Source organism: Psammomys obesus, unplaced genomic scaffold (genome assembly GCF_907164565.1).
Source record: "Psammomys obesus unplaced genomic scaffold, mPsaObe1.curated_primary_1811, whole genome shotgun sequence".
Classification (NCBI taxonomy): domain Eukaryota; kingdom Metazoa; phylum Chordata; class Mammalia; order Rodentia; family Muridae; genus Psammomys; species Psammomys obesus.
In genome coordinates this window covers 5,684,558-5,704,524 of record NW_026596064.1, presented here as the reverse complement: position 1 = coordinate 5,704,524, position 19,967 = coordinate 5,684,558, and the positions used below count along the sequence as shown (strand labels likewise).

Genomic DNA, 19,967 nt, shown 5'->3' with positions numbered 1-19,967 from the left:
GTACAGCTGTTTCCCTGACATCACCACCATACCCACAAGCCTGGCAAGGTTCAGAATGCTTCCACATACATTTTACATCTTAGAGTCTTAATAAATGGTTCTAGCTCATATCCCTTGGCCTTTTATTTTCTGATCCAGGGGCCCCAGAATTCTCTAAGCCCCACAAATACCAGCCTCCAAATGAAGGCATGAGCTCATAGTGAGCACCCACATTTGGGCTGAGAGTCAAGAATGCTAACTCTGCTTATTTTGAAGTTGGCTTGTGCACACTGTTTAAACATGTGGAGGTGGAAGGCCTGATAAAACACTTCTGTGGGATGACAATGGATCTCAGGGCATCCTTACAAGGGCTATCCCTTGCAACAACCTCTGATTGGGTCTTGTTTACAGCATGGTCAATCTCCTTGGATTCCTCCCTTAATAATGAACCATTTGATTTCCAAACACACACCAGTACACACTGCTCCCATCATGCTAAGCAGGTGAGAAGCTGAAACCCTGATGTGTTCATCTGCCAACCTCCCCCAGTTTGTGTTCTGTCTTTAGATCAGCAATAATTGCCTGATGACTACTATGGCTTCATTATTTTTTGCCTGTAGCTCTCTGAGCTCTTCTATACGCAGGAACCGCAGAATCTGAACAGCTTCGTTTAAGAATTGAATCCTCAGTGTCCAAGCCAAGAATATGTTTGTCTAAAGCAACAGGTAAGCCCTCTTTTGTTCGACTTGCTGTAGCAACTGCACCCTGTGTTAGCATCCCCTGATCCAAACTGTGAATTGCCTTAAACATTACTGAGTAATCATCATGACACTGAATCTGAGTGTGAAGTTAACTAGAGCCATTACACCAGCCTTAAAATTCTGATTATTTATGTTCAGGCTGATTAATGATTCTGCACTTCTAGCAGCATTTTAAGTATTTTTCCTGTTATCAGGTACTAACTCCTTGTGTTTTTTAGCATTATCTTTATATTCAAGTCTAACAGCTAAAACAAGAAGCTAGGCAATTGTTTCTTGTCCTTCCTTCATCTTGAAAAGATGGCTAACATCTCTGAGATTAGAAGAACTTGGGCCTGTCACTGCTCTGGACATTTTTTGAGGTACCTCTGTCTTCAGTCTTATAGTGTCTGATTTTCTGGTGTTCAAGCCAAACAATAATCTTTGTAATTTTTGTTTTATCTTCGCAATTGAAACCCTTGGGGTTGTAGCAGTCCAAGGCTATGAACCTGTGTCCAAACATGGACTCTCCCCATTCCCCCGCTCCCCGCCCCTCTGGAAAAATACCCACTCTGGTTGCCCAGGTCTCCACAGGCTACTAAAGGCTGCATGGTAAGACCCTATCTCAAAACAAAAATGTAGGATTTTTTTTTTTGAGCTATGTAGAAAATGTGCAGTTCTGGTTGAAGAGGAGAGGTTAGTTTCTGTATATTTCACTGACATTGGCCAGGGAGGACATCTATTGGAAAAGGAGACTCTGAGGAGTACTAAGTTCAGGTTTTTGCTAGACAGAGATAAAACAGTAAGGTTGTGCGGTTATTACTAAGCTGTAGTGACACCATAGAGAGATTGAGAAACCGAGTGCTCCTAACATGCAATTAAAGGTTGAGTATAAGAGACAAATGGTCTCTTCATCGCTTATGGAGAGTCAAGAGCCTCTTCACAAAACCAAACAAAACAAAGCTGCAGACTGAGAACCTAGTGGTTAAAGTCACTGAGCCTAAGGAATATGTGAGCTCAGTGTGGAAACACCTGTTGCCCTGAGCTAAAGGAACAGACCTTGAGTAGACAGTGATAAGCGTCTGGTCAGAATCTCCTAACTCTCTCAGAGACTGTTAGAGGTAGACTGCCCTTCCCTTGTAGGAGCTAAGACTTCTTCATGCTGATAGGTGCTGTAGGTGGATCTCTACATAAATTGGTTCCTTTATTTCCTCTTTTGAGTCCCAGCCTCCTACCCAAGGTTAGATTTCAAAAGAGCAAGGAGATATTCTAGTCATAATAAAGGTAAGCACAGCAACCAAAGAAGTTGCCAGAATTTAGTATCATGCCCCAGCTGAAGATAAGGACATCCTCGACCTACTCAAAGTTGAATCCTGGGGGCGCTTCACTGAGTAGAATAAAAAATAAGGCATAAGAGTTCAGCTCGCTGACCAGCTGGGTCTGGTGGCATGTGCCTTTAATCCCAGCACTTGGTGAGGCAGAGGCAGGAGGATCTCTGTGAATTCGAGGACAGACTGGTCTAGAAAAAAAAAGCTCAGGACCACCAAGGCTACACAGAGAAACACTGTCTCAAAAAACAAAACAAAACAAGTAAACCAAATTCACTATCCTGAGTTCATTTTCTCATGGGCTTTAGCACCCTCCTAAGGACTACCATGGATAGGGAAAGCCTACTGTTCAGGTAGCTTGCTCTTAGAAGTCTAAAAGAGATGGTAACTGGTGCTGAATAAAGATGAGTTACATGAGATTCCCTGGAAGATAGAAAAAAATGAGAGGGAGAGAATAAAAACAAAAACAACTAGGCAAATGGAACATGCTAAAATTGAACTGTGAAGCCAAGAAATCCAATGAGTATGGGTAGATGACAGAAGGATAGACCATCAGAGCTATCAGGAATGTGGAAGGTAGGGTTGCAATATAACTAAGATTTTCAATGTCTCTTCTCTTTAGCTCAGGCCTAATGATTAGGAGACAAAAATAAGAGTTTTCAGACTGGAAAAGCCACACAGAAACCTTTTTTAAAAAAATATTTTTATTTGAAATTTTATTAATTACACTTTATTCACTTTGTATCCCCCTGTAGCTCCCTCCTTCCTCCCTTCCCAATCCTACTTTCCCTCCCCCTTCTCCATGCATGCCTCTCCCCAATTCCACTGATAAGGGAGGTCTTCTTCTTCTTTCTTCTGATCCTAGTCTATCAGGTCTCATCAGGAGTGGCTGCATTGTCTTCCTCTGTGGCCTGGTAAGGCTGTTCCCCCCTCAGGGGGAGGTGATCAATGAGCCAGCCACTGAGTTCATGTCAGAGACAGTCCCTGTTCCCATCACTATGGAACCCAGTTGGACACTGAACTGCCATGGGCTACATCTGTGCAGGGGTTCTAGGTTGCAGAACCCTGCCAATGGAATTCTCCCCACCCCAGGAACCAGCAGGCACAGAAACCTTTCTTATTTGCTCTATCCACATTCATCTAGAGTTGAAGTTGAAAAGCAACATCATATTCTAAAGATGATAGATATTAGTTCCTCCTTTGTTATGCCTGAAGAAGGTAAATTAGGTATACAGAAAGTGCCCTTATCAAATCTCTGTTAGATGTCTCAATATGGCATTGAAATAATCCAGATGGATCTCAGAGACCTTATTATAGGGTTTTATAATCTCAATTCAACAGTCGAATAATACCTGAGTACTGTGAGGAGGGATTTTTTTTTCTTTACAAAGAAGACTGACAAGTTTTCAGGTTTATGTAGCCATTGACTTGATAAATGCATTTTTGTTTAATCTGATAATAGAAGAGGATCAGCAATAGTTCATACTCATGTGGGATGTATAACAAAATTTATTTATAGTTTTACCTCAGGGTTAAAGGAACTCTTCTGTTCTTTGTTACATTGTACACAGCAAATATCTGGATTGCTTATTCAACCCACAAGACATCACACAGTATGTGTGATGTCACCTTATATCAATAGCATGCTGATCAGGCAGGACAAACAATAGATGGTTTTTATGCAAGAACTTTTAATTAGACAGCTGCAGGTTCATATTCTCCATAGGACAGAGCAGTGGTTCTCAACCTTCCTAATGCTGCAATCCTTTAATACAGTTCCTCATGAATATTTTGTTATCCTCTCCAAAGTGAGGCTGCTCCATGACTGGGTATCGTAATCTAAATTATAAGACAGAACAGGAATCAAAGCTCAAACTGTGGGCGGAGGACGTAGTTCAGTGTGGAAAGTGTTTATTTCGTGTACACGAAGCCCTGAGTTTGATCTCCTGGACCCCATAAACCAGGTGCGGCAGGGCATGCCTATCATCCCAGTACTTGGGAGGCAGAGGCAAGAGGACCAGACACTCAAGGTCATCCTCAGCTGCAAAGTGTGTTTGAAGCTAGACTGAGAAACACCAGACCCTGACTCAAGAAACAAGCAAGCAAGCAAAACAAAACAAAACTAAACTAAGCTGAAACAAAAAAGTAAACATTGTATTATTCTCGGATAAAGGAGGACCAGAAATGACCTCAGCTGAGATGCGGAATTGAAATAGCATTCACCTTTTGAGTATTTATAAGTACTTATGAACTGACCTTATTTTGTCTCCAGCCATCTGAGGGCTGGAGGGCCTTGGCTCATGTCAATTGTCACATTGTACTTAAGTTCATTGGAATGACAGAAAGGCCTGTCTGTATGTCCCATGCCAGCTCCTACAACACTGGACTCAGCTGCAAGCACAGAGCACTGCAGCTATCAGGAGCTGTTTTTTATCTCTTTGAAGGTCAGACTGGTGTATGCTTGGGCCACCATAGTATATGTACATAGAGGTGTAAAGTGTCCTGTCCAGCAGCAACTTTTTGCAAAATTTCAGGATGAATTTGGAAGACAGAGCAGAAAAAAATTAAAAATTCTAGAAGCTGTGAGTAGCACACCCATTAATCCACTTTGTAAGAAAAAATGAAAAAAAAAGACAGACAGAAAGAAGAAAGAGAGAAAGAAAGAAAGACAGAAAGAAAGAAAGAAAGAAAGAAAGAAAGAAAGAAAGAAAGAAAAAGAAAGAGAAAGAAAGGAAGCCCAAATTACCAAAATAAACAGAGTTCTGACAGCAAGCAGTTGCCTGGATATATTGTCAGTGGCCAAGACAGAGAGGAAAGAGTGAAGGTGGTGGAAACAATACAATCCAGGAACTAGATATACGAACACAGGAATTCAATGTGAAGATTTTAGTGCCATGCATGCATTCTTGTCAGAGCCCAAAAAGAAGCAGCCAAAGTAAACACGTACAATTATGCCAGCATGACATTCTCAGAACTTGGAGAGAGACAGAAATGACATGAAATGAGAGGGAAGAGAAGAAATGGTGTGAGAAATTCAGATCAAATAGCTTAGAAAACCCTTTTTATAACTTTATTTTGTTTTTCATTTTTATGAGTATTAGTATTTTGTCTGTGTGCCACACGCATACCCAGCATTCAGAGAGGCCAGAGGATGTTGGCTTCCCTGGAACTATAGTTACAGACAATTATGAGCAGCCATATAGGTGCTCGAACTGAACCCACATCTTCTGGAAGAGCACCCAGTGCTCTTAACCACTGAGCCCTCTTTCCAGCCCTGGGGGAAATCCTTTTTGGAGAGATGATTTTCAGAATGAGAAAAAGACATTCATCTGAAGAGTAGGAGAAAGAGCATGATGGGAGAATGGAGTCGGGGGCATGGCAGGGCTGGGTCAATGGGTTGAAAGCCGAGAGTCCATGTAGGCCAGGAGACTGAAGGGAGATGGTATAAGGGGAAGAATTTCTTCAGGAGGCCGGACTCCCCAAGCCAGGATCATAATCAGAGATTAATGAAAAAATTTAAAAAATACTTTCACCAGATATATGACATGATTCGATTAAAGTATTTTTTAATAAAGATTCTGGCTTACCTATAAGTCAGGAACAGGGTAGGAGGATCAGTTAGGAAGCTCCTGTTTAGGTAACCGTCCAAAACATAACAAGACCTTACCTGCCTTGTGAATGGATGACATTGTGTGTCTGTGTGTAGGTAGCAGTTGAGGGGGTCGATGACACATCCTTTCTCTCACAGCTGGCGTTCCAGCGTCTGACACTGTGTGACCTTTTCGTTCTAGAAAACATATGTGGCTTAGAATGCTTCTGGTTCGGTAAGATCAGCACTGGGGTAGAGTTATTAGACTACGCCTGTGCCGACATGCCAATATCTGCACTCATATCATGACTTTTTAAAAAAATCTGTTTATATTTTTATAAATAATGGTTTATTCACTTTGTATCCCTGCTGTAGCCCCCTTCCTCATCCCCTCCCAATTTTACCCTCCCGCCCTCATCTCCTCCCATGCACCTACCCAAGTCCACTGATAGGAGAGGTTCTTTTCCCCTTCTCTCTGACCTTATCCTATCAGGTCTTATCAGGACTGGCTGCATTGTTTTCCTCCGTGGACTGGGAAGGTTGCTCCCCCATCAGGAGGGGGTGATCAAAGAGTTAGCCACTGAGTTCATGTCAGAGACACTTCCTGTTCCCATTACTAGGGAACCCTCTTGGAGACTGAGCTGTCATGGGTTACATGTGTGCAGGGGTTCTAGGTGTTCTACGTTATCTCCATGCATGATCATTGTTTGGAGTATCAGTCTCAAAAAAGACCCCTGTGCCCAGAATTTTTGTATCTGTTGCTCTCCTGGTAGAGTTCCAGTCCCCTCCAGGTCTTCCTATCTCCACCTTCTTTCATAAGATTTCCTTCACTCTGCCCAAAGTTTGGCTATGAGTGTCAGCATCTGCTTCTATACCTTTCTGGGTAGAGTCTTTCAGAGGCCCTATGTGGCAGGTTCTTGTCCTGTTGCCAACTTTCTCCTTTCTCCCTCTTCTGCTGTCCATCCTCTTTGCCTTTCTGCATGAGGATTGATCATCTTACCCTGGGTCCTCCTTCTTGCTAGCTTCTATAGGTATACAGATTTTAGTATGTTTATCCTATAATATATGTCTAATATCCATGTATAAGTGAGTATATACCATGTGTGTTTTTCTGCTACTGGGATAACTCAATCTGCATGATCTTTTCCAGTTACCACCATTTGCCTACAAATTTCATGATTTCCTTGTTTTTAATTGCTGAGTAGTATTCCATTGTGTAAATGAACCATATTTCTGTATCCATTCCTCAGTTGAGGGACATTTGGGTTGTTTCCAGATTCTGGTTATAACAAATAAAGCTGCTACGAATGTGGTTGAGCAAATGTCCTTGCTGTATACTTGAGCATGTTTGGATATATGCCTAGGAGTGGTATAGCTGGATCTTGAGGAAGCTCTGTTTCTAATTATCTGAGAAAGTGCCAGATTGATTTTCAAAGTGGTTGTACAAGTTTACATTTCCACCAGCAGTGGAGGAGGGTTCCCCTTTCTCTACATCCTCTCCAGCGTGTGTTCTCACTTGAGTTTTTGATCGTAGCCATTCTGATGGGTGTAAATCTCAGGGTTGTTTTGTTTTGCATTTCCCTGATGACTAAGGATGTTGAGCATTTCTTTAAGTGTTTCTCTGCCATTCGATATTCCTCTCTTGAAATTCTCTGTTTAGCTCTGTACCAATTTTTTTTTAATTGGGTTACTTGATGTGTTGCTATTTAACTTCTTGAATTCTTTATATATTCTGTATATTAGTCCTCTGTCAGATATAAGGTTGGTAAAAATCCTTTCCAAATCTGTAGGCAGTCGCTTTGTTTTGATGACGGTGTCCTTTGCTTTACAGAAGCTTTTCAGTTTCATGAGGTCCCATTTATTGATTGTTGATCTTAGAGCTTGTTCAAGAAGTTGTACAACAGATTGTCTGGAGGTGTCTCCATCCTTAATCTCAAGATATACTACAAAGCAATAGTAATAAAAACTGTATGGTACTGACATAGAAACAGAATGGTGGATTGATGGAATCAAATAGAAGTCCCAGAAATAAATCCACACACCTACAGATACTTGATTTTTTACTAAGAAGCCAAAACCATGCAATGGAAAAAAGACAGCATCTTCAACAAATGGTGCTGGTCTAACTGGATATCTACATGTAGAAAATGCAAATGGATCCATATTTATCACCCTGCACAAAACTAAAGTCCAAGTGGATCAAAGACCTCAACATAAAACCAGATACACTAAACCTCTTAGAAGAAAAAATGAGGAAGAGCCTTGAACATCACAGTTTTTGAAAGCCAAGTTCTAGCAACTGATTTTTGTTCCTAATCTGACAGTAAAGTAAAAAGCAAGAGATCAAAGCAAGGAACAGGGAACAGATCTGAACATTTTCATGCAACCTATGACCTGGATGAAACAAAGGGAAAGGAAAAAGTGAAGTTTTCAGTTACCCTTGACCAGTAGAGTTGCCCATGTGCTACGAGCACAGAATAATGTATGCCAAAGAAACACAGAGTCCTCAAGAACACTTGTGAGCATCACAGCCCATCATGTCTCCACCTTAAAAGCCATCAGTGAATGGTAAAGTATCTATTACAATTTATTTAGTGACATTTCTTGGGGAGATGTGAACAAACATCTATGCATCCCAGATATGGCACCTATGACAGACCAAAGAAATGATGTCATCCAAATCTGGCTTAGCGAAACACTGAATTTCCTGGGGTTGCTTAAAGGAGTCTAAAGGTCTCATCGGCAGCTGAAATAGAGAAAAAGTTACTCCACTTGGGTGGCTGCTCAGGGAAGGTGTGTGAGGGGGTTTCCGGCATAGTTTGTAGGCAGTGCACAGGCAGTACATAGGCAGCTTGTAGGCGGCTTCGCCAATCAGAGTCTTGCCTCATCAACAGTTATAATTTATATGACCATGGTGGCAGTGTGTGTGTGTGTGGGGGGGGGGATGTGAATCTTCAGGAGCCTGTAACTCTTGTAAACTTCCCTTATTTTGGAACTTTGTTTTACTTTCTGAGCCCTTCTTGAGGCCCCACTTTTTTACTTGCAGTGGGGAGGAAAGGATTTTCATTTTGGAAGAGTTAGCTACATAAAGCATGTTCATCCTATTGGTGACATTTTAACTTGATTTTCTTGTGCTTTATTAAGCTGCCAAGATATTAAATATTACTATTTCCCTAAAGAGTAAAGTGAACACATTTAATTATGTATACTTGTGTCACTCTTTGTTCCATGCTACCTAAAAGTTGTTTTTTCTCATTTATCTATGAAAAGACATCTAAAGGGAGTTTTAGAGCAATAATTGAAATACAGAAAGATGTAACTTCTCACTTATAACTAGCATTTTTGTCAGATTTCTTTCTGCAGTTATTAAATCAGAACATATAACTCAGTTATATAAACCAGCACAGCAAGATCCCAACTAGAGGACCTTTTATTTTTTAAAAGGAGCAAAAAAAAAAAAAAAAAGAAGAAGTAGTTTTATAAAACCATCATGCTTGCTCCTTGAACTATAGTTTCTTGTACATATACATTGAATATATACTTCCGGGGCTAAGGATGTAGGTCAGCCATAGAGGGCTCACTTAACCAGCAAATATGAAGAAATGCATGAAAACTTTATACTGATGTTCCAAGCCTCAGAAGGAAGACTATTCAACAGACCAAGAAACAGTAAACTTACAGTGTCTTCAAAATGTACATTTTGATTCAAGCAAGTTGGAGATTTTATTTATGGTATTTCAATATAGGTTTAAGCATAAGGGGTAGGAGAAAAGACACGCTCAGAAGAAAAGTCATAGGTAAGGGCTCCTCCAGTGGGAACTGCTCCTTTTGACTTTATCATAGATGGTCTGCCACTGCTTTTCTATGTAAAGATATTGTAATATCTTTTAGACAGTTATGAGAGGTTAATGAAGGCTTGTGGTTTGGCTAACAAATTAGAAACAATTTTGGTTAGACCAAAGCTTTTAGTCTGAAAAAAATATAGCATAAAACAACTCAGGAACAATAATTTATGCCAATAATTGATAATGTATCCAAGCCACTGTTGTGTTAAATTTGTTTGGAAACCAGGAACAAAATGAACTAAATCAAATTCATCAAAAGCCCAAGCCATAAATATATACAAATTTTATGTCAGAATGCTTGGTTAAATTTGGATTCATTGTGATCTAATCTGGCCGTGGCCTTGCCCTACTCTGATTCTGACTGACAAAGATATTCTGGGCTCAGAGACCCCAGTTTATCATGAGCTCAAAACTCCATACAGAAAAGTCTTTTCTGTTATTCCAGTGGCAGGTGGACTTGGAGGATGAAGGCAGTGAGCTGAAGACCCTATCCAGGTGTCACGGGCCTCAGAAACCTCTTCAGTCTGATGTGATCTTATGAAATCCAGCCAGAAGATTGCCCAGGGTCTCTGAAGAGAGCCCACATGATCCCTCTCTAAGGCACATACATATGGCCCACCCCCCACAGAAAAAGAACATCTTAAACACTGTTAGTCAGTGACTAAGATCTGATCACATCCATAAGTGGTTTCATTTAATAAGTTAGGTGATTGCAGTTGACATCATAACCTAAGAATTTTATGTACTGAACAACTTGATATCCCGTTTGCATCTAAGTGCCAACTGTCCCAAATATATTGTCTTTTCTTTGAAGTCAGATAAAGTTCTGAGTTGTATTTGCTAGCCTACCGTTAAGTTCTATCATCAGACATTTCATGAGTTTTGTGAGACTATCTGTGGTATCAAACATATTTTATGCTTGTCCTAGGAACCAAGGGAGAAAGCATTATGCTCTGGAAGAAGCTATTTGCAATCCAATAGCATTTCCTTTGGAAATTTGTCAAAAGGACATATGAATTATCATAAGTTGAATATATATATACATGTGTGTATTTTATTCATAGACATGTCACTCTACTTTTGAAATTTAAGTTAGAAAATATCTCTGTGTTCTAGCAGCAGCTTATCACTTTTAACTACTTCATTCTTATTTCTTGAAAGGACTTCTTAGCCATTTTATTACAGTAAACTAGATTTTTAGTTCTCATAATTGGAATGTTTATTATTTGTGGCAACATATAGGTTACACACAGACAGTAACTCATTACATACACCTTTTGTGTTCAGTTAACTTCTCAAAAGTAGACTTTCAAAGATCTTTGAAGTAGTTTTGACTAACAAAAAAGTCTCCAAAGTAGCCTAGACATCCCTAGATGCTCTTTATCTAGCCATCATAGTATATTTTGGAAACTGTTTTCTTCATGTTTTGGATGCTTTTTGTCATTTGTTTTGGATTTTTGTTAGTCAGTCACTTATTCGCTTTGACACTTAAAGCTTGAGATGTGAATGTCAAGATCTTGTTCGCCTCTTTCCTAGAGATCATAGTCAGGTAAGAATCTTAGCAAAGTTTAAAGAGTTTCTCCCTTATCCATTAGAACTCATGTGGGAAATAGCCAGGTCTCATTTTATTTTATAATTTGGACCAAGAAGAGTTTCAGCTGTAGTAGATATGTAAGGGTGTAGGTGGAGATGGTAGAGGAAGAACATGAGGGGCTATTAGAATGGATAGACTATAATTAGATCAGTAGAGCTAAAGGGAGGGTGGACTTAGTAAAGGAATTCTACCCACCTTAGCATCTAGGTTTTAGTCTTGTTCATTATTTCACAGATGAGGAAGTAAACATTCAGAGAGGTAAGTTGACTTATCCAAGGACAGCCAAGAGAGGCAGAGATCTCAATTTCAGCCTCTGAACAGTTTGACGTCACCCAGCGCTTCCTCAAAATAGCAAAGCAGTTCAGCTTCAGTAGGAGTTCTTTCTGGGAGGACAATGGGCTTGTTTCTTACTGGGATTCCCTTACCCTATTTTCCAGCTGTCAGCCTTTTAAGATGAGTCATCAGTAGATGCTATGCCAGTGCTAACATTGGTGGCTGATCTTTACAATCCAAAGAACATTTATCTGTGTTATTTTTTTCTACTGAATAATAGGAAAGAAACCACTTCTTTTCCAAAAGTAAACTGGGACTTTGAGTGTTTGTGTGGATAATTTCCTTTCAGGAACAAAGTGAGTCTAATTTTGAAAGGGAGAAAAATTGGGATATGTAATGGGATAGGTCAGAAAAATAAGATCTGTGACTGGGGAAACATGATTGTTTGTGTCTATGACAGCTTCAAGGACAATAAAATTACAAGAAAGCAAAAGCACATGTTGCGTGTGTTGGGAGTCCAATAGCTTCTGTGGAAGGAAAGCAGAACTTATACAGGGCACTTATTTTTCATCTCTCTTGACAATCTCAATAGAGATGTTTAACTGATGCTCAGCTATGCTAACCTGCTCATAGTTTTCTAGTCAAAGATCCTACTTTTCTGATTTATCACATCATATGTACCTACTTTCCCCCTTTAACAGAGTAGACTCATTTTGTCCCTGAAAAAAAAATGAGAAAATGTCCTGTGCAACTCATGATCATCTTAATAATTACAATTATGGAAACCGGTCAAATACAAACTACAAAGGAGGAAGGACAGGAGAGGCAGGAGTCGAAGGAAGAGGATGGAGAGGAGGAGATGGAAGAAGAAGAGGAGGATTCCAAGAGCATGAGTGATAAGGACAGATCTATCTTGTAGTCCCATGTTCTCCCTTTAAATGTCAAGAAAGACAGGTCCAGAAAAGGATGGTGGCGGGCATAAGACATAGCCATTCTTTCAGAGCATGGTGCTGGTAGCACTGTCTTATTATTTCTTAACTAGAAAAAAATAAATAAAAAAGTGGATCGTTGCCATTTTAGAAGTCATCACGTGGGTCTGTGACACTACATAGCTGGTTTTCAGCCTAACAACTGACCCCTCGATTGCATTTGATATTTAGCCGTTGAGCTTGTTTGCTAGTACAGCTGACAAGTTGTGCATGAATTGGTAGCCCAGGTAGGTATCTATTGCTACACACCAACTCTGTGCTGTTAAAGAAAAGCACATGCCTCTCCTTTAAAAGTAGTGCTCCTTACAGAAGGAGACTCCGCGAACCATTTAATTTAGTATAGGACAATCCCAATTTTGAAGAAAGAACTTGCAGTACAAAAAAGAGTATGTGAAGTTGTTGTCATGATGCAATAGCTCTTCCCTGCAGTCCAAAGAAACAGCTTAAAAGCACTTTCAAAGAGAGTTAATATTTCTGGCTTGGATGCATCACTGGCTGCACAAGGTGATTTTACTGTGCATTATACTTTAATTATAACTGCTCCATAGCCATCTGCTCCACTCCATTCCCTAATTATAGATGCAAAAAGCATTTCACAACGCCCACCCATAAAAAAAGATCTGAGGGATTTCATGGCAGGCTTGCTTTGAGCACCTCCCGCCTCTTTTGGCCTGTGGATGTTCCCTTCAACGGTACACCTAAACAGACAAAGTAGACAATTGGGATATGGTGGTCACTGTCTAGAACCTCGGCTTCTTCCATCCATCTGAGATTTCCCTCTTCTATTATTGTATACATGTCAGCCAGCCTTTCCTGTGCAGTGGTCACATGCAACTTCCTGTGCAATTACCTTTCTGCATGTGTTGTCTGTCCCATAATTTTAAGTTACTTCTGTCATTTACCCTAGCATCACTCTAAGCAGCCCTCCAACTGCAGAGAATTTTGTGTCCTGAGTTCTCAAAGGAAAGAAAGGATTTTCAGAGTTTCATAGTTTACTTTGAGGTGAAACAGTTGGTAGACTTGAAGATGTCGCTGTGGATTTAGGTCTATAATCGCACCAATCTACTTTTTCTTTATCTAAATAGAAATCAAGTTAAGAAAAGCTGGGATACAAAGTGAACAAACTGTAATCAATAAAAAAAAAAAACTAAGTAAACTTAAAAATGAAAAAAAAACAAAACAAAACAAGAGAAGTTGGTTAGGTCAAACCTGGGGAACAGTTTAATTTCCTATAGCCATCTTACAGTTTATAGAAATCCAGGAGACAAAGGCTAGAGCATATAAACCTTTGGCTATAGAACCAGTCCTTTTCTGGGACAAAGGGGATCTCGGCCTGGTCTTTGTTATAGAGACCATTTTATTGTTATAGATCATTGTTATAGAGAACATTTTTTTGGTGTTGTTGTTGTTCAAGTCCACAGCTAGGAAAATGGATTGTTAAAGATCCCCCATTGTTGAAAAAAATCAGATTATTGTGTGATGTGAGATTTCCACCTGTTTCTGTCTGGCAGAGTTCTTTGTCCCTAAAGCCATTCCTCTGACAGGCATAGAGTGTAAAGACATTTGTAGGGTTTTGTTTTGTTTTGTTTTGTTTTGTTGGGTTTTTTGTTTGTTTGTTTTTGAGCTTAGTTTTAGTTAAGTTTCCTGAATGCTGGTTAACTATATTAATTTTATGAGGAAAAATATAACTGAAATGGGGCCACAAGTGTGTCTCTTCCAGGCCTTCAGCATGGGCGCATGGGTAGAAATCCACAGCTACAGATACTGTCTCTCACTTCCCCAGTCACTGCATTTGTGTTGCCATCTGAAATCCCCTCCACGGTGCCAGAGCTGTAACTGGGGTCAGCTAACAGTGTTTCATTGTGTAAAGATGTAGTACCTCTTTACTACCCCATGCTCAACGATTTACACGGTAGATTGAATGGGATCATGATAGATCATGATGGGACTATGAAAGATTCACACAGAGCAATCGCAAGTTCTTCTTTCTTCCCTCCCGTGTGCCTGCTCATCATTTACACAATGCCACCAAAGAAGAGATGCAATTAAATATTTTGAGCAGGATAACCTCTTCACTTCTGAACATTCACTAATTTGTAATAGTGAATGTTCACTGAACGTTCACTCATTTGCAATAGGAAAAGCAGAATTACACAACTGTACAAGTTGCTCTAGCAAAGTTGAAGGATAAGATGATAACCTTAAACCTTAACCTTCTGCAAGTGATAAATTCAAGATCTTCTGATGAGTCTTCTAGCTTTGATATTTCTCCATGGTTTCTAAAGCAATCTGTAAATTCCAAATGTGTATTTTTAGGGAAGCTGCAGGTGATTTACTATAGTCCCAAATCACGACACTGGAGGAGGACAGGTTTTTGAGAACATCCCATTCTGGCATGTGACTTGATGCCTTTCTGAAGCCACATTTGGAGATTCTAAAGAATGGATGAGGCTATGTGGCCATTCCCATGGGGCAAAAGGTAAATGCTTTATAAATGTCAAAATTCGTTCTTCCTTCAAATCCTTGGGCTTTATATTAAATACAAATTCTAATTATTCATGAGGTTACTGTTCAAGAACAACAGCAAAGTTTTTTTTGGTCACAAAAGACTTATGTCATCAACTGTAAAATAAAAAAAAAATATATGTCTTGACTTTCCAGGCAGAAAATGAAGCATAAGCTTTTTATTAAAAATATCTAGTGAAAAAATAAATTCAGAAGGTGACAGAAACAAGACATCTTAAATTCTAGCACATGTTATGCTGTTTGGAGATTCAATCAGATTCCCTGTAGAGCAATGGCAGCTTCATTACATGGTATGTTGAATATGTTTGATTCCTAATGTACATTCAAATTTGTATGTATGCTGAAACAAATTTTTGGTGGTATCAAAAGTATCAAAGCTGATAAATATCAATATCAAATTACCAGATTCTACAGATAAAATTTTTCCCTTTATTGAGTCTACTTTTAGGAAGTCCGTAAAAACAAATTCATTTAAGGGTCCATTAGCTTGTATTTGGGAGCTGTAGTATTGCTAGATCGAATATTAATCAAACCACCTAAAACTGTAGGGAACCGTTTAAAGAGACATGCATTGTGGTGACTCCATGGAATTGGCAGTGGGTTGCCTGCTTTGACTTCATACTGTGTACTTGCTGACAGACCTCAAGAAACCTTTTTTTTTTCCTGTCAAGTGATAGGTTCAATTTTCAAACAGGATCTTTAAACTACTCATAAACTAAACAGATCTACAACCTGATCAGTTATGTTTTCTGAAGAGATGGGCATTCATTTTTGAGAAAGAAAAAACTGATATAACAAAAGAAAAGACCCAGAGAATAGTATGAATGTGCTTGAACTGGGGCTGTGGAGGTGGCTCAGTGGCTAGGATCACTTACCATACACTCATAAGGAACTGAGTTTGGACACACAGCACCCACAAAACAAAGGACAAGAAGAAAAGGCAGAACTCCTGTAAACTCAGACATGAGAAATATGTATCAGGGAGAAGTCAGGAGGACCACTGGGGCTGGTTGACCAGTTGGCCTGGCTGAAAACTGGCAAGCTCTAGGTTCTAGCTTCAGGGAGAAAACAAAACAAAACCTTTCTCAAGAGAATAACACAAAGTGATAGAATAGAACACCAGATGTCCTACTATAGTGTATATACACATACATACACAAACACACACACACACACACACACACACACAGTGAGAAAGAGAGAGAGTGAGGAAGTTGTACAGCTTATTGAACTACTGTTGGGAAAATGAAATACTTTCAAACCATAAGGAGATGAAACTGGCAAAGAAATTGATATTGGATTTAGTACTTTGTCCCTGGACTAGAAAACCTTTCTGAGCAAGCCAACAACTCCAAAGTCTGAATTAGCGCAGTAGAGTCTGCATATGGTTTGTTTCTTGATAAATTCCTTAATCTGTTAACTACCAGAAATATCTTCTTGGGGACAAACTGCCTGTCTGCCCTCCAGAAGCACCACTGTGACGGTAGCTGACCCTCATACAATTCACACATCTGTTCACTGTGGGAGTATCTATCCCACTCCCACAGGAAGTGTATTCATTTGTGTATTTCTGAAGATCCTTTGGCTTCAAAAGGAGGGAGATAGTCATTGAGAATAGAGAGGTTTCTGAGAAATCAGGGTGTAGTCACTGGAACTGGAGCTGTGTTCAATTTCCAGCACTCATATGACAGCTATCAATTGTCTATAACTCCAATTCCAGAGTGTATGACATCCTTATTCCCAGAATGCACGTGGTGCACAGAAATTTATGCAGGCAGAAAGCCAATACACTTAAATAAGAATCAACAAATCTTTAAAAAAATATAAACAAACCACAACAAGGATCTGAGAACTGGATGGACTCATGGGTAAGTGTGGATATTGTCTAACCTGTTTAGTCTTCAGTTCTACTCTGCAGTGGTCAGGCTCATAACCCAGAAAAAATCCTTTATAAGTTATACATGGATGCCGTGGTGAAGCTCTGTAAGAGCGGTCTTTTTATATGTGTTTTGTTGGTTTATTTTTAAGTCCAGATCTCACGATGCAGCTCTGGCTGTTCAAGCACTCAGTATGTAGACCAGGCTGGCCTCAACTAGTAGAGATTTACCTGGCTCTGTTTCCCAAGTGCTGAGATTAAAGTTGTGCCTCAGTATGCCCCGATAAGAGTAGCTTTTTTTTTTTCTTGGAATTCTGCAAGAGCTAATTACCTGCGTCTCAAAGTTTCATCTCCTAGATGCAAGAGACTCCATGCTTTTGGTTTTGGCTTTCAATCATAAAATCCAAATAAATGCAACAGCACTGAGTCCAGTTTTTCAAATCACCACTAATTTTACATGCCTGGTACTGTAGACGAGGCAGAATGGGTACACCATACTGGCTTTGGTATTGCAATCAGATCCAGTCTAGGCTCTCCGTAGACATGATTTGGCAGCTTATGAGAAGTTGCTCTGGTATTGCTGCAACTGTTTATTAGCCAGGAGATATTCATTCCATCTCAAGGGCTGCAATAAGATTTCCTACTGCTGAAATAATCTTCTGTACCATGAACTTGCTTCAACTTTTGGTCATCAAATTTTTTTTTAATCGAGTTTGCCAGAGGTCTACCGTTTCATGTCTTGATATTTGTGTCTGAGATTTTAAGCAACCTAGGTATATATTGTTCAATAGATAAATTTCATTATCAAAAAATAAGCGAAAGTATGCACCAGTTATAGAGGAGAAATAGATATACTAAATAATTTCAAATGAAAAGAATTTTCTTTTTCTTAGTTAAATTTGACAATTTTATACATGTATATAGTGTCTAGGAATTACCCTGTTGTCTCTCTCCTATCACCCTCCTCCCACCAGACTGCTTTTCTCTATAGCTTATAATCAAGGTGTATAATGTTTTTTAACAAGAACATCTTATCCTCTAGCCCCTCATAAGCAACAATTACTCTTACCAAGAAAACTCTATTCTACTTGGATATATTCTCCTGCTCAACAGCTTCTACAGAGGTGTCCTGTACCTGATTCTTATATGACACTTTAGGTAGAGTACTAAATATAAAATTCTAAAGCAATTTTCTGTACCTTGACAACTAAATTACCACCATGGAACAGGACAATATGTATACACTATTTTTACTGGTAAATATTACAACGACCAAATATTTACTTAAAGATAGTTTAAGTGGCTACCTATTCCTTCCAGCCCAGTAAGTCATAATTAACAAGTACAAGCTGTGCAAGCATTTAAAATATATAACATAATGTTCTGGTAAACATACATGTTGTAAAATGATCATAATTATCAATTTACTCATTATGTTTTCCAACTTCCCTAAATAACTTCATATCCTGAGTCTCTGTATTCAGCAAACTCTAAGCATAGAGCATATTGTTATAAACTGAAGTCAGCATATGCTGTACACAGTAGGTCCAGAACATCTTCATTTTTTTTATGACTAAACTTTTGAACCCTTTCTCCAGTGTGTCTCAGTTTCTCCTATTACCACCACACTGGCCTTGGCAACCAACATTATCCTCTCTGCCTCTATGAATTCAGCTATGAAAATTTAGACTCCTCATACATATGAGATTGTGAAGTGTTTGTCGTTTTGTGCTTGGCTTACTTTATTTGGCATCATTTCCTCTAGGTTCATCTTCATTATTTCTTAAGTATAACTAGAGTATCTTTCTATCTCTATATACCAATTTGTCTGTATACATTTATCTACCGAAAGAAATAGGTTGAGTCCATATAGTTATTGCTATTGTAAATGTCACAGTGAGTATGAGTGTACAGACATTGCTTCAAATCACCAACTTCATTTCCTATTGCTGTTTATCAGACTTGGCTGCATGTCTGGTTTTGCACTTAATTTTTAGAACACTCCACAATTAAATTTTCCTTTGAAATACAAAAAGTTACCATCTTCTTCACAATATCACCAACACTTACTAGCATTTACATTTTGATAATGACTATTCTACCTACCAGCTAGAAGCATCATCTCATTACAGTGTCGCGTTACATTTTTCTTGTTATTGGTGATGTAGTTATACTATTTAATGTATCTATTAATCTATTGTTTTTCTTTTGCTTGAAAATATCTATTCAGAGCCTATTATACTCAGAGTACTTGTTGTTTTACTATAAAGTTGTTTGTGTTCTTCATGCATTTGGGGTAAGTATCTCTTATTAAATATGTGGCTTGGAAGTGTGTTTTTTGTGTCATGTGAATGATCTTCAGGCTTTTTATTTGTACTTTTTATTTTTGTTACAATTTATTCATTATCTATCTCAATTGTAGCTCCCTCCCTCAACTCTCCCCAGTTCCACTCTCCCTTTCTCTTCTCCTCTATCCCCTTCCCCTAGTCCACTGAAAGGGAAGTTCTCCTACCCTGTCATCTGTCCATAGCTTTTCAAGTCTCATCAGGACTGCCTGAATCCTCTTCCTCTGTGGCCTAGTTAAGGCCGAATCACCATACTAAAATCTACAGACCTAAAGAGGCTAAAAAACAAGGAGGACTCTAGGGAGGATGCTTAAGTCTCATTCAGAAAGGCAAACAGGATAGACACTAGAAATGGTGGATGAGAGGGAACAGGACAGGAGCTCCATCCAACAGGGGATTGAAGTGGATGCTGAGAATCACAGCCAAACTTTGGGCAGAGGGCAGGGAATCTTATGGAAGGAGGGGATAGAAGGATATGGAGGGGACAGTAGCCCCACAAGGAGATGAACAAAGCTAAAAAATCTGAGCCCAGGGTGGACTGCAGAGACTGATGCACCAACCAAGGACCATGCATGATCTGGCTTTTATTTCCTTTATTATGCAAAATTTTCTATCCCACATGTTTATTTTTATTTCTGTTGGATGAGTCTTTGAAGTCATATCCAAAAACCTATTACATAAACCATAAAGAAAAGTTAGTAAGTTTTCTTCTCACAGTTTTACAATTTCACATTTTATGTCTAACTTTCTGCTGTTGTTTGGATTTGGACTATATCCTCATGGTCCAAGCAATTTTGACAAGAAAATGTGTTTGTTCTTTGTTTCCAGCCAGCGGCATTGTGGCAGAGTAGCTAAAAGCTATACTTTACCAAGTTGAAAAAAAAAA

General features: G+C 39.2%; 1 pseudogene; it reads right to left on the bottom strand.

Annotated features, from left to right (window-relative positions):
• Positions 1–507: 507 nt before the first annotated feature.
• Positions 508–1,239, bottom strand: LOC129689569 (RNA transcription, translation and transport factor protein-like; annotated as a pseudogene).
• Between the last annotated feature and the right edge of the window lie 18,728 nt (positions 1,240–19,967).